Below are 11956 nucleotides of genomic sequence, written 5' to 3' on the forward strand. Positions count from 1 at the left end.
CAATTGACTTTATGTTTTGTTTATTTAAACGTGGTCTTCAAAACTGTCGTCTATTTAAAGTGAAGGTTCTGTGTATCTAGATGTTTCTCGTCGTTTCTTGCAGAAATTTAACATAATACAAACTGTGATGTCAGGCATTAATGATTAACTATAGGACCCGGAAGACCGCTCTGATAAATTTAGTATTTTTGAAAGCGGTAATTCATCGCAGATTTGTTTACGTAACTGCGCACAAATTATAAATTGTGTAATTCATTAGTCGGTGGTGGTTATATTGTTGCTCTAAGTGTGTAGTGTCACATCACAGTGTCCCATAGCTGTTAGAAAGATCAAGGTCTTATTCGGGCGACCAAATTATTGCAAGAATTTAGTTAAAAGAAAAAGTTGGTGAACATGAAAAAGAAGTTAGACTGAGTATGAGATTAGCCACATAGGGCAATTTCTTAAGTGAGTTTCACAGCTGGTATTGTAATAACAGAGATAAAGGATAATAGTTTGTTTCGTGAAAGGATGTACTAAAGTAATTGAACATACTTGTGTCGACTTTGACGAAAAGAAAAGAATTATTTAAAGCTCTGGACATAATTGTGATAAACAAAGTGTGATTTGTTTTACATATGTTTGACCTGTTTTGAACGTATTATTTTTGGAATTTATCTCCAAGAAGTCATAGACGTATATTGTAAAAAACTCAGCCCTATAGAAATCTCACAATAGTTCTGTTCTCGATAGATGAAATGAATTTGTTTGGTTAGAAAAACTTTTCAAGTGTATCTTATGTGTTAATGTTTGACTGGTCACATCTAAAGCAAAGAAATTACTTAACCACTAGGCTAGAACATTTAAAATGTATAGTTCAGAACAAATACTTTTAAAAATGAAAATGAAATGAACTTGTGACGTCTTCTTCTTTAAGCCAATATTAGTAATAGTTTTCTTTTAACAGTTACGTCAGTCACGCAAGCAAACTCTCTACAGTTCCATAAAAGCTTTATGCATTTATATTAATCAATATGAATGATAGAACTGTTGCTTCTAGTGATTGATAAAAGTCTTGAAACATCATATCAAAATAGCCACTCTGGTTCTCTTTACTGGCAGTTTAACTAATGTTGCATGAGATTTGTATTTTTTGTAACAAGCAAAATCGAATACATTTATTAACCTAAAAGTAATATAAAATACATTTACAGTACCTTACAAAAGTGTTAATACAAGAGAATATTTCGTCATTCTTATCTTTTATGGTGTTACTTCTTCCATACCATTATAGAATATAAATTTCAACACTACGGTAATACGTCAGTGGTCCCTGTTGACAACTGAATGAACCAAGGTAAGAATATTTACCATTCTTCAGAATTCCCATATACTTGTTTGTACCGAGGGCATGTCTATTCAAGGGTTCTGCTTGAATGAACATACTGATAAAATTTAGGGTATGAAATAACTGTCATGATATCTCGTGTAGTGTATTAAACAAGTATTTCTATTAAGCTTTCTCACGAGCTAAACTGCAACTTTAAAATAAACACTAGGTTTGTTTGTTTTTTATGAGCTAAGCTATATTTGGCGCCAAATGCTAACGAAGGGCGAACGTTAAACACACCAGTCAAGAACAACTCATATTGTATTAAACACCTGCATAACAGTGAGAAGACAAAAAATTTTCACGAAAAGTAGTTCTAGCCAGACGGTTATGTAGGTCTAAAGAAGTGTATTCACAGATGTGGAAGTATCCACAAAATATCAAGTGTGTTACAATAAATGACATCTGGTCGAAATGTTTTCATACAAGAGAGATTACGCAGCTGAAAAATTGTATTCACGGGTAACCTTTTAATAATTTGACCTTCAATTCTGGGTTATTGAGCATCAATCACTAAAAAGAGACTAGCTCACTCTAATTGCTGGACCAATTAATTCAAATGGATTATGCTGTAACACCATACAAAAATTTATGTCTCTTGACCATAATTTAGTGGTTGTCCCCGATATCGGAATGTCCCAGCTTCGAGGCTGCTCCAGACGATTTCAAATTTTCCAGTTCTTTTAGCTAAGTTCCCTAGATATACAAACAGAAAACGTCAGTTTATATATACGTGCAAGACCTACACTGCACTAACTCCATATAATTTGAAGTTGCTACTAAGTCGTTAATGTTATATAGTTATTGTTGATAGCGTTAGAAACATTTTTAAGCCTTCGATGTTAATAAATATATCTTTAGTTAGAACTGGAGTAACTTAGTGTAAACATTTCTTAATGAATGTTCATTTTATTGTTTCAATATCAGTTGGTGTCTTATCGTTACAAACGACGCTATATCGTTTCTACAATGAAGTAGCCTGTTACAGTAGCATTCTACAAGTAAACCTTGATAAAACAGTGCTTAATAAATTGCTGCAGGCTTGAAATGTACCACAAATACGAGGGCTGTTCAAAAAATACGCGGACTGTTTGAATTGCGCGGCTCCAGTTGGTTCCAGGGGAATCCGCTTGGTGTCGCTAGGTTTGCACAGATCAGCTGATTACGACGCCATTTCCCGATTGCAGATATCTTTATTTGTGTATTAGCTACGCGGTTTTAAGTGAAGTGCGATTTTTTCGTTTGGCGGATTTCAGAATGAATGACCTGAAGGAGCAACGACTTGTTGTGAAATTTTGTGTTACACTTGGAAAATCTGCAACTGAAACTTTTGCTATGCTTAACACGGCTTACGGTGATGTTGCTATGAAGCGTACGGCTTGTTTTAAGTGGCATGAACGTTTTACGGATGGTCGACAGTCCATTGAAGATGATGAGCGTCCTGGACGTCCTTCCACGTCAACTGACGACCCACACGTCGACAAAATCAACACCCTGGTGCGGGCAAATCGACGTCTGACTGTCAGGGAGCTTGCTGAAGAGTGTGGGATATCACTTGGATTTTGTTACGAGATTTTGACCGAAACATTGAAGATGCACCGCGTTGCTGCGAAATTCAGTCCTCAGAACTCGTGAGTTTTTGGCCAAACACTCGATCACTGTTCTTCCCCACCCTCCCTACTCACCTGACCTTGCTCCTTGCGATTTTTTCTTGTTCCCCAAACTCAAAAGACCCTTGAAAGGAAGAAGATTTGAGACGATTCCCGAGGTTAAGGCAAATGCGACGAAGGAGCTGGAGGACATTACAAAAGAAGCGTACCAGGACTGTTTCAACAAGTGGAAACACCGTTGGGATAAGTGTGTGCGTTGGGGAGGAGAGTACTTTGAAGGGGTCCCAGACCTGTAACATCTAAATAAAGTACATTTTGTTTTATGACGTCAGTCCGCGTATTTTTTGAACAGACGTCGTATTGTCAAGTACACCTTAAATCGTGAAACAGAGATAGATAAATTTGAAAGGAAGAAGCAGAACACCTAAACTCAATGATAATGATGTTAAGTATCTTCGTTTACGCAGCCTTCGAAACAGTAGGAAGATCGTCACTGATCTCAGACACGAGATAAACAACCATGTACTAAATTACAAAATGGTGTCCAAATCTACAGTATCTAGAGGACTCAACAAGAATGGAGTATTTGGTCGTATATCAGTTTAAAAAACTTTACATCCATCCCCAAATATTGTCAAGAGACTGAAATTTACTAAAAAGTACAAAAACTGGACTGTTGATTATTGGAAAAGTGTGTTAGGGACAGACGAGTTTGAAATATCTAGTTCCAATTTTAAGTTGTACATTTGGCGGAAGAAAGGTGAAAGATATCTCAATGTATAGCACCTACCATAAAGTATAGGAGAGGTCGTGTTTTTCTGCTGAGGCAACAGCAGTTTTATATAAGATAGATGAAATAATAGACCATCACAAGTACTATCAGCTACTAATTCGTCATTGTATAAATAGTAGTATGCATATTATTGGCAAAGGATTCTACTGCCAAGAAGTTAATGACCCCAAACACTCACCCAACCTATGCAGAAATTACTTAGTTAAGAAAGAAGCTGCTGGAGTCATTTAAATGATACAATGGCCTCCACACCACAGAGCTCCGACCTCAACCCAATTTAGCAGATCTGAAATTCGATAGCTCAAAAACTTAACAAGTCAAAAGCTACTTCCAAAGAAACTTTATAGGAGTGTATTACAAACAAATGAAGTAAAATTTCAAAGGACACTTTGAATAACTATGTTGCAACAATGCATTAAAGACTGTCTACAGTTACAAAGCAAAAGGATGGCAAACATAATATTAACTGTTTGCTGAACTTAAGCACTTCCACTGAGTTTCTATTGTACTAAATATGAAGATTAATAATATTTTGATGTTTCACCTGTGATTATCTTCCATTGTTCTTTGAAAGTAGCCTGAAATCTAAAGTTGACTTTGTCCTAACACTTTTGCACAGTAGCGCAATTAATCACATTCCTAATATTGTTATATAGGTCAACATATTAAAACTTTCTACGTGATTTGTATTTAAGGAGCTGTAATTTCGAAAGTGATTTGCAGATTTAGAATCTAACTTTGGGTATATCAAACCTAACCTAACAATCGGGTATTTAACACAATTAGATGGAACAGCACCCGTAAGGTAGCTACTGTGAGGACACGTTTCAAACTGAATGTCCTTTTCCAGAAGATCTTGGTAGAGTGTTTCGTCACCAATGACACTGTATCCAGTTTAAGGAACCTCACATGTCTATCGACGCTTATGGCAGGCCCGGCTTCCCCACTATGAACCGGTCAGCGTATTCCTAGTTGTGCTGCCCTCTATGTGAAAGTCAAGAAATAAAACATTGTGATATTGTATGTTAGAGAGGAAACCCAAGTTCTGCTCTACTTTACATGTATACACTTTTTATAGTATTTTCGTTTGTCATTACTTAACCTGACTCTCATTTATTAATGTTTAAAATTACAGAAATATCACTATATTCTTTATATGTTAAATGTTTTGTTTGTTTGTTTTTGAATTTCACGCAAAGCTACACGAAGGCTATCTGCACTAGCCGTTCCTAATTTAACAAAGACCAGAGGGAAAGCAGCTAGTCATCACCACCCACCGCCAACTCTTAGACTAATTTTTACTAACGAATAGTAAGATTGACCGTCTCACATTATAACGCCCCCACGGCTGAAAGGGCGAGCATGTTTGGTGTGACTGGGATTCGAACACGCAACCCTCAAATTACGAGTCGAGCGCCCTAACCACCTATATATTTGTTTTACATTCAAATTTTACAATGACTGTTTTTAGTTTTATCAACTCTTTCAGTGGCACAGCAGTATGCCTGCGAACATACAACGCTAGAAATCGGATTTTGATACCCGTCACGGACAGAGCACAGACAGCCCATTGTGTAGCTTAACTACAAACAACCAAACATTTCTTGCAATGAATCTCTCGCTGGTACAGCAGTAAGTTTACGTATTTACAACGCTAAAATCAAGAGTTCAATTCCTCTCGTTAGACTCAACAGATAACACGATGTGGCTTTGCTATAAGAAAACACACACACATTCTTGCAATAAACAAAGTAAATAAAAGAAAAACACGTGAGCATTTTATTTAGCAAACTAGTTTTTACTTATTTACTATGTACCCGAAAATTCGCAAGCATATCTTTCTCAATATTTTCTTCTCCTCCAGTTCCAGAGCTAATAAGCCCTGGAAACATCAATACCAACGACGCCATGATGACGCATTTCATCACAATAATATAACGTTTCCTGTGCTTCTTCTTAAGTAAAGAAATAAAGTGAAAAATATATATATAATTCATAAAATAACTATGCTCAATGATATTTTTTTCAATGTCAAACTGAGACCAATTTTTATGAAATCGCGTCTGCACTGTTATTATTTAAATATAACTTAATATTATTTTTTTTTCTGAAGTGACGCAATTCGCATTTTTAGTTCCATAAAAGTAATGGTGGTGAGAGGAGATACTTATGTCTAATTACTAGCTTATCGAGTTTTTGTCTTACCAATGTAGTCTCGTTGGCAAGTTAAAATAATTCGACTTTTTATCCGAAATCTCTTTCTGGATTCTGAAAGCCTCTAGTTACTAGGTCAACGACCATTTTGGGGCTAATTGGGGCAGTCGATACTCCTTCATTTCTTCGTACGATATTGGACATGGTAAACGGACAAACACGTACTTCACTTTCGATCACATCCTCGTGAGCCTATTCTGCCATCTCGTGAGCCACACGTTCTATTCCAATTGGATATTACTTTTCGTTGATAAACACATTCCATTGAAAGTACACTGTGTTGATTATATTAAATAAAACATAACACATTAAATCACCACATTATACGACAATGGATATATATATATATACATTAAATCAGCACATTGTACGGAAATATACATATATGCATATACATACATTAAACCAGGGTTCCGCACAGGGGTCAGAGGCCATGTCTGTGAACGGATGGAAGGGCAACATTCATCTCTATAGCTAATAAATGAATGTAATAATAATAAAACACAATGAATAATGTTTATTTTATTAAGTGATATTCATGTTGTAAAGGTTTGTTTGTTTCTTTTTTATTTCGCGCAAAGCTACACGAGGGCTATCTGAGAAGGAAGGCAGCTAGTCATCACCACTCACCGCCAACTCTTGGGCTACTCTTTTACCAACGAATAGTTGGGTTGACCGTCACATTATAATGCCCCCACGGCTAAAAGAGCGAGCATGATTCGTGTGACGGGGATTCGAACCCGCGGAATACAAGTCGAGTGCCTTAACTACCGGGCCATGCCGAGCGTGTTGTAAAGGACGCAGCGATTAGTGTGACACTTGATACTGTTTGTCGCTCGAAATCAGACCTGATATAGACTTACAAACATTAATTCTTTTTTTTAGGATTACCGCGGGCCGGCCGTATGTGATATATATCGTTTAGGGACTGAGGGCTGGATGATTTCGGCTGGCGGGTCGTAGGTTGGCGACCCCTGCGTTAAACAATAGCTTTCAAGCAATAAAAGCCTTTTTCAATTGATGAATTCCAGTGGCATTAACCAATACTAAATTCTGTACACCTCATCCCTCATACAGTGAGCACAATGCAGATAGCCCATTGTGCAGCTTTACATTTAACAACAAACCAATTTAACTGCAGAAATATAACTCGAAGTTAAAATTGTTTTACCGTTTGTAAGTTTAACATCCATTTATTCTATAATTATGACCACAACTGACAAAAAGGAATGTTTACTAGTTTAAGGCCTCACAGTCTAAGGGTTTCGGGTTCGAATCCCAGTCACACCGAACATACTCGCTCTTTCAGCCATGGGGACGTTACAATGTAACGGTCAATCTCACTATTCGTTGGTAAACAGTTGACTGTGGGTGGTGATGACTAGCTGCCTTCCCTCTAGCCTTACACTGCTAAATTAGGGATGGCTAATGCAAATAGCTCTCGTGTAGCTTTGCATGAAATTCAAAAGAAACAAACAATCTTTTACCCCTAAGGTTTCTCGCTTACCCTTACCCTCTCAATATTATTATTTTTACTTTGTTGAATTTGGTGTGCCTGGTCGCAGATCTTCAACTTCAATTCCTCCATCTTTCTTCTCCATCAAGGTTTCTTTCTCTTCTTAGCAGGCATCAGCAATCGGCCACTGAAGTTAGTTCTGTAACGAATAATTCCCTTATCAATACTGTCAAAACCACATGCGTGTGGGATGAAAAGAAATTAAACGTTTCTGAGCATCTCCAGCCTTCTTCTCCAAACCGGAGAAGACTACAAACCTAAATTATACCAAGAAATGGTGATGAGTGTTAAACTCAAGGGTAAATGCTTTCATCTCACTATTTTTCAAAGACGCCACTTTTCCTTCCCATATTTGCACTGTTTTTGACTTGGATTGTGGTTTTGGGAAAGTTTAATATTTATTATTTTATCCTCACGTTGGTAGCCATAGAATTAACCACTTAGTCTGAATTTGTTTTGAAAAAGTGAACGTATAGACAACCGAGACACCTGAAATACTGTTTCTGCAGCTTTATGAAATTAATTCACCAAAAGATTCACGAAACCCCGATTACGAATTTGTATATTTTAATATGTGAACGACAGTTCGAGCTTGTCAAGATTTAGTAGTTAGCATGTCAGTTTGTGGATTGAAACGTCCAGGATTCGAGACGTAATCCTACTTTCGAATATAGGCCTAAAAGTGACCGTCAGTCTCGTTATTGGATTCAAATAACTCAAAATTAGAAACGTTTGTAGTCATTTCAAAAACCCAAGGCTATTTGACCTAACCATTTAACACTTGTGCGCCTAAAATGTTGTTCAGGTTAAAAATTTCCCAATTCTGAGAAACAATAAACGAAACGAAATAAGTGATCTCTTTTACACATGTATGTATATAAGTGTAACGATTTTCAGAGCATAAAAAGAATCCATTACGTATCAAGTAATCTCTAATTTTGTTCAAATATTTAGAGCACTGAGAAGCATTTTTATACCTCTTGCTGGATCAGCGGGTAAAATTACGAATTTGAAGCAATAAAATATGAGTTCGATTCTCTCCAAGGGATAGAGTGCAGGTAACCAACTGTAGGGCTTTATGTTAGAAGTAATGTATTTAAAATTGCATATTCATCCTTAAATATTTTTATATAATTGTAAAAAAATGTACCTCCAAATCCTATGTTAAACGCCGTATGATAACATTTAAGACGCAATTCTAAGGTTTTCATAATTACACATTTAATTATTTTACTCACTGCAAACAAGAGAAAGCATCAAATACTTGTTTGTTTTGGAATTTCGCACAAAGCTACTCGAGGGCTATCTGTGCTAGCCGTCCCTAATTTAGCAGTGTAAGACTAGAGGGAAGGCAGCTAGTCATCACCAACTACCGCCAACTCTTGAGCGATTTTTTTAACAATGAATAGTGGGATTAACCGTATCATTATAACTCACCCACAGTTGAAAGGGCGAGCATGTTTGGTGTGACGGGTATTCGAATCCGCGACCCTCGTATTGAGAGTCGAGTGCCTTAACTACCTGGACATGCCGGGTCTGTTTTAACTACTCGTACCACAGTGTTGTTGTCTATCAGTCAGTCAGCAGATACCAAAATGACGTCATTTAGGTGACGCTTACCATTGCAATGTGTACTATCGTGATGTCAGTAAAACGTGTACATGCTATAAATCACGAGTAAAATTATGCACTCTGTAGGCTACCACACAGCATAAGATGTGAACTTCAAACGCAAGAAAAATGTTTTTGTTATTTTTTACTTTTAACCTTGGTTTTCTTTACTATTGAAATAGAACACTTTCTAATACCCTGCGCAAGTGTATCTAGTTGTTACATTTAAGTTTAAGACCTTAACAAGTAATCAGTGGGTGTCTTACATGATTACTGTAATCATGTATCGGAGAGGGTTCAAATAGTAGCCTAAAGTACTTGGAGTTTTCGTTCTACATCCTTCCTTTAGTTCTTCAATACATCCGTAAGGCAGAGAGACTCCATTCTTGCTAAAAATTAGACACGTATAAGACTAAATAGGCCTAGGATTTTCGCGTTAGATGTCATTGTAATTTATATTAAGATACTGGACTTAGGAATTAAACGTTTTATTTCTTTCTAAATTGCTGGTTGCTACATTGTCTCATATCACTCAATAACCGATTGTTTAAATGTTTAATTATTAAAAAGATTTTCTGGTATACTTATAGCTAACCGATTTTTACGCACGATATTTGCAAGAAATTCTTCGTGGTGAGCGAGACGCATTTCTGTAATGCTTCTGCAAATAGCTTTACTGTAGATATCAAAATATTATAAATTATTTTAAAATATTCATTGGTTGATGAAAAATAAACAGATGAACACACACGTCTTACGAGATGAAAAAACAACTTAAAAATGTGTATTGAAATACAGAAAAAGATAAAATGAGAACACAATAGTTCTATATCTAACCAGATCCCATACTGTGCTAGCAGGTACTCCTTCTATAATGAAGTTGTACCTGGAAACAATAAAATGGATATGGTTTAATTATTAAAAAAAAAAAAAATGATAATGTGAGAATATAGCACGGAATTCTAGAATACTAAGATTTTATCTTGTTTGTAAAGTTATAATAAATAATTAATTAAATTAATTTACTTTTATCAGTTAGAATCATTAATTATTTTTGCACAAATAATTAATGAATTTTCACTTTTCTGATTATTTAGGCAGAACACAGGTAGCCAATTTTTAGCTTTATGCTTGACTTCAACGAAACAAAAATAAACAAAGTGTTTATTTAGTTGCGAAGTCGAAAAGGATCTGTCTTCATTTTTTCTTCTACAATTCGTCTTGAAGTCAAAGTTCCGAAAAAATAAGATTATGTTATTTATTGTTGTTGTTTTAGTACGTTAGGAATAGAAGAAATTTGCAAAGTTAGTATTTTCACAAAAAATAGCGTGTGTTTTTTTATAACAAAGCCATATCGAGTTATCTACTGTGTCTACAGAGGAGAATCTCACCCTAATTTTAGCGTTGTATATTCGAAGACTGACAACACTCCCTGGCCCGGCATGGTCAGATGGTTAAGTTACTTCACTCGTAATCTGAGGGCCGCGAGTTCGAATCCTTCTCACACCAACCATGCTCGCCCTTTCATCTGTGGGAGCGTTATAATGTTACAATCAATCCCACTATTCGTTGGTAAAAGAGTAGCCCAAGAGTTGGCGGTGGATTGTTATGACTATTTGCCTTCAAATTCAAAAAACAAACAGCTCTCCCACCGAGGAGTTACAAGACAAAGAAATAAATACAGGACAAAAAATAAAAGCAGGCCTATCTTTTAAACAAAAATGGCCTGATAATTATTTTTCAACATTTAAGAACTTTGTAATGACACCATAATATATGTGTCACAGGAAAAAATAATATAACTTTATAGATAGTAATTGGTTTTGGATGTTTGTTTGTTTTCGAATTTCGCGCAAAGATACTCGAGGGCTATCTGCGCTAGCCGTCCCTAATTTAGCAGTGTAAGACTAGAGGGAAAGCAGCTAGTCATCATCACCCACCGCCAACTCTTGAGCTATTCTTTTACCAACGAATAGCGGAGATTGACCGTCACATTATAATGCCCCCACAGCTTAAAGGGCGAGCATGTTTGGTGGGACGTAAATTCGAACCTGCGACCCTCAGATTACTGGTCGAACGCCTTAACCCACCAGGCCATGCCGGGCAAAATATTTAGTGTTATGTATCCTGTTTCTGTGTGCAGAGTCCACCGATGGGAATCGAACCCCTAATTTTAGCGTTGTAAATCCGCAGACCTACCGCTGTACCAACGGAGGACTGGTTTTGGAGAAGGTGCAACGCTACATGAAGGCTATTTGCATTAATCTTCTATTCTTTTGCAGTGATAGACCACTCATCGCCAATTTTTGAGATACTCTTTTATCAACGAATAATGGGACTGATCATAACATGGTAACACTTCCACGGCTGAAACGTAACATATTTGGTGGGACGGGAGGTTTGAACCCACGATCCGCAGATTGCGAGACGGGAGCCTCTAACCACCAGGCTATGTCAGTCCGTCCATAAAACATATTAACACTTACAATAAAAGAGAGTCTTGTCTTTCTTATTGAACATAGCCCCTAGTGAAACGGTGAAATGGCTGCGGTCTTAGAACACTAGAAACGGTAAGTGGTGCGCAGTTAACTTAAGTCAAAATGTAAATCTTAAATTTCTGGTGATTAAAACAACAGAACAATCAAATGAACAGACTTACACTTGTTACATATATTAGCCCTTAGCGAATAACCAAACATTACGATTCCTCACTACTGCATAATGCTGACGAGAACAGTTTGAAATGAAACTCAGTTATTTATGTAATTTGTATCTCAAGTTACACACACATTAACACGAATGTATGCTCTCCTCATCAACACCATAATATCTAATGTAACACC

General features: G+C 36.6%; 1 long non-coding RNA gene across 1 annotated transcript; it reads right to left on the bottom strand.

Moving 5' to 3' along the window:
* Positions 1 to 493: 493 nt before the first annotated feature.
* LOC143242577 (uncharacterized) lies at positions 494 to 6164 on the bottom strand. Its single transcript, XR_013022963.1, has 3 exons — positions 5978 to 6164; positions 4317 to 4756; positions 494 to 2065 (listed from the first exon to the last, which is right to left on the bottom strand). It is a non-coding gene; the product is annotated as an uncharacterized LOC143242577 (long non-coding RNA).
* Positions 6165 to 11956: the final 5792 nt, after the last annotated feature.

Source organism: Tachypleus tridentatus, chromosome 2 (genome assembly GCF_004210375.1).
Source record: "Tachypleus tridentatus isolate NWPU-2018 chromosome 2, ASM421037v1, whole genome shotgun sequence".
Classification (NCBI taxonomy): Eukaryota; Metazoa; Arthropoda; class Merostomata; order Xiphosura; family Limulidae; genus Tachypleus; species Tachypleus tridentatus.